The sequence below is a fragment of the Falco rusticolus genome, chromosome 6 (genome assembly GCF_015220075.1).
Source record: "Falco rusticolus isolate bFalRus1 chromosome 6, bFalRus1.pri, whole genome shotgun sequence".
Lineage (NCBI taxonomy): Eukaryota > Metazoa > Chordata > Aves > Falconiformes > Falconidae > Falco > Falco rusticolus.
This window is the reverse complement of record NC_051192.1, coordinates 84,497,548-84,501,218: the sequence shown is the minus strand read 5'-3', so window position 1 is coordinate 84,501,218 and position 3,671 is coordinate 84,497,548.

The following is a 3,671-nucleotide window of genomic DNA, read 5'->3' as shown; positions in this document are numbered from 1 at the left end:
TGCTTGATCATAAGTATCAGGCCTCAAGAGAGAATGAAAGCTTCTGTTTTTAATGAAGAGCCTTTTTTGGAATAGATTGATCAGACCCATAAGAGGGCTCATTTCTGCTTCAACAGAGGACAACAGGAGAAACTTTAAAATCACGGACAGTGTTTGGCATTAATGCTAGCCAGTCTATACCATGAGCAGTTCAACAGAAGAAACTTATCAGCAGAAGTGGTTCACAGGTTCTGTGGGTATATTTTTTCTGTAAAGATAATATATCAAATTAGTCTATCAAAGTGTTTAAAAAGGCTGAAGAGTAGCTACTTTTAGAGGTTTATGTACCAGCTTCATATATGAAGCTGCTGTTTTGTTGCACTTTTCAGAATAAGCTGTCAAACTTTAATGACCATGTTTAAGTTTACTTCGAAGTCCAAGTTTTAATATCAACGACTGCAACTTATCATAATGAGGTAATGGTCTGTGGGCTGACTGTGCACTTCAGCTGACAAAGTATCTTGACATGTCAGTTGAGCTTTGCATGAATGTGATCCTCACATTCAATATTTTGCCTTGTATTTAACACCAAGTTGTTGGTATGTCAATTTAATGTATGCAAAACTACAGGGAATTTCATGTACTGCATTATGTTCCACTATATTCCTCAGCTACCCAGTTAATCCAAAGCACTGACGTGCCAAGACAACACACATTTTTAAGAGATGATGACTTGCTTTGTTACAAAATAACTTTTCTAGAGATTTCAACTTGCTTTAGATGCCTTTTGTCAGTGCTGTTATGTTTATGCTCTGAAAAAATGTTTGTTACCCAAAAAAACAGAAGACCTATGTAGCCACAGCTTACTCTTGCAAAGCAGTGTTGCATTGGCCATAAAACTATCTCAGAGAGTTTGGTGCCTGGAGCCCAGATAGCAGTGTCAGCAAATGAGAATCTGAATCTTCTGGACGTACTTGGAGAAAGATAGGGCCTGAATTAGTGATAGTTTTATCTTGTTTATATTCAGTCTGAATCCTCTTCACCTGAAAAGGCTAAAACCAAATCCTCGTACAGGAGTTTTCTAGGTCTCACCTAGCCAAACATAACCTGCTGCAGGCTGGCTGAAAGCCTGTCCCTTCTTGATGTATCATCACTGTTCCCGTTGCTCCCCTCCTTGAGCCTTTCTGTTTGCAAAGGCGCTGGTCAGGTTTGCAGGGGAAGAGGTCAGTGCTTGCTCTACTGTTAGTTATTACCCTACAGTAGGTTTCTACAGCACAGGCTCATTACCCACAGTGAAGTATGTAATCCTACTAAATATCAGCTATGATGTTTGCCTCCATTTTAGAATTCAAAGCCTATAAACTAAACTTAAGAAGCATCAGTAAATCAGGACATCAGTACTACCAGGAAGATAGAGATGCTGTGGGCAAATAGAAACTCTCTCCTGAAATTTAGTTACCTTTCACCTTCTGTTCAGAGGTTTATAACCCTTAAATAGTTAATATCTCACATCTTCCATTCTACCAGAATGAACATTAAACCTCCAGGAGCTGGATACATTACCAAATTTTTCCTTTGTGGCCTTTCTAAACATCGGAGGTAGTGCCTAGGTTTCAAGACAAGCGCTTGGCTCCAGTTCTGTGGCAGGGAGTGGCAGGAAAAGTGGAGACAGCACAAACAGACCCTGCAATCCCACCATACACTTAGGAAATGTCACAGGTGCTGTGACGGCACCCACAAAGTATAGCTCTATCCCAGTGTAGCTCAGTGCACCTCTCTCAGGAGTCTGTGGCCTAAAATAAGAACTTACATCAAAGGCTAGTCAAGAAGGATAAAAGCGTGATGTGAAAATACTTGCGTTACCCGAAAGTCTGGGCTATTGCAGTGAACGTTTGGTGTAGCCCCGGCACAGACTTAACCTACCTCAGCTCTGCAGCCACTTTGACGATACTATACCCTTATGCTGATTTGCACACCGCTGGGTTTTGTTTGGATGCTATAATATAGAGCCAAGGGTAAATTTAGAGTTTCGGAGGAAACCTGTACTCCACTGTGACCGGTGGTAATGTTGCCACTGACTCGAGTTTTATGGATACCACATTTTCAGACCCTAAGCCTTCCCTCTTTCTGTTGCTGAGTGCTTTACCCACGCAGCAGCTGTAGCCATACTGCTTTCAGGGGCGTTCTTCTGGCCCTTTGTGGTGCTTTTTCAGATGGATAACTGGCCTTTTGCGTTTCACATGCTCATACGCTGTTTTTAAATTTGTGCTTCTGCAGTTTTTGAGCCACGGTCTGTCTCACACTGAAAGATAAGGCTGGAGCTTGGTGCTCCCTCCCCCAGAAGCCTTGCCGATGGATGGTGTATTCCCTTCCACTGCAGATAATTGACTATATATTTCCCACAATGTTTTTATTGTATTTTACAGAGAAAAGTAATAAAAATAGAGGCTGTATCACAATCAAAGCAGTGTTTCCATTCCTCAGGCAATATTTTTCACTAACCCAAAGGAAAACACCTCCCCACCCTTTCCTGGTTACTATACTCAGTATATGGTTCTCAGTAAGAAGAAAACCAGATGCCATATTTAAATGTAAGATGGCAGAAACCAGAAAACCAGAAAAACGGGTCCCAATTCAGGGAAATGTTCCCAGATAGTCTTTGTATTCTTTGAAGTGCAATATGGACACTAACATTTCCATTGACATCCGCAAAGACCCTTTGATATATCACCAAGTATATCGCTGTCTGTGTACCATAATTGCCGTGCTGACACAGCGTGCACTGCAGATTACCTGCCCCATACCCAGGCAAGGCATTGTCAGTGCCACACACAGACGTGCGAGCAAATGCCATTTATGTGGTTCTAGTGATCCGACACAGAAGTGTAGCTTCACAAGTGTTAAACAGACCCCAAAGCTATGTTAAAAGACCAGTTCTCAGGGAGGACTAGTTATGTGCCAAGCCCATGCAAGCTATTTAATTACCGTCCTTGTGGTGGTAGTTAAATAGCATCTTACAATGAATATAAAAGCGATTAATCTAAGCAGGCATTTATCTCACTTTGTTATAACTGAAAAGGATTTATTAATTTCCCAAGCATTTTGGGAGGGGACTGAATATTTAGGGGCTGTAGTATTGAATGTTGCAGCCACGTAGGATTTTTTTTTTTGTGGGAAGGGGAGCCTTGGAAAACAATTTAAATCAAGAGAAGGCAAATGAAGGCTGGTCTACGGGCAAGGAACCTTTAGACATCAAAATATACCATTGCAAATGTCTAAAAATGGTCTGTCTGGTGTCACATTCTTGCATTCAGCAGAGGACAGAACTGTTACATTAAGGAGTGAAGCGATCCATGATACCTTTAACTCATGAAGTGTGGGTAGAATGAAGGCCTTTGTTTGGTAAGTTAAAGGCTGAACTACTTAAAATAATCCAAGGTTGAATGTCTGCCATTTTAAGTCTTTAACAGTCTGTCCTTTTTTTTTTTTAATTTTATTTTATTTTTTGAAAGATACTGTTAGCAAAGATGAGATGATGCTTAAAAATTTCCAGCCAGATGTGTCTCCAAAGTTTCCCAGAGATGAAGGATATTTAAATGTAGTTTGGATTCAATGCGTTATATAGATAAGTTTGTTTTATAGCTGGCCGCAGCTGTGAAGTTTGGATTCAGATCTGTAACTCCCCTAAACTT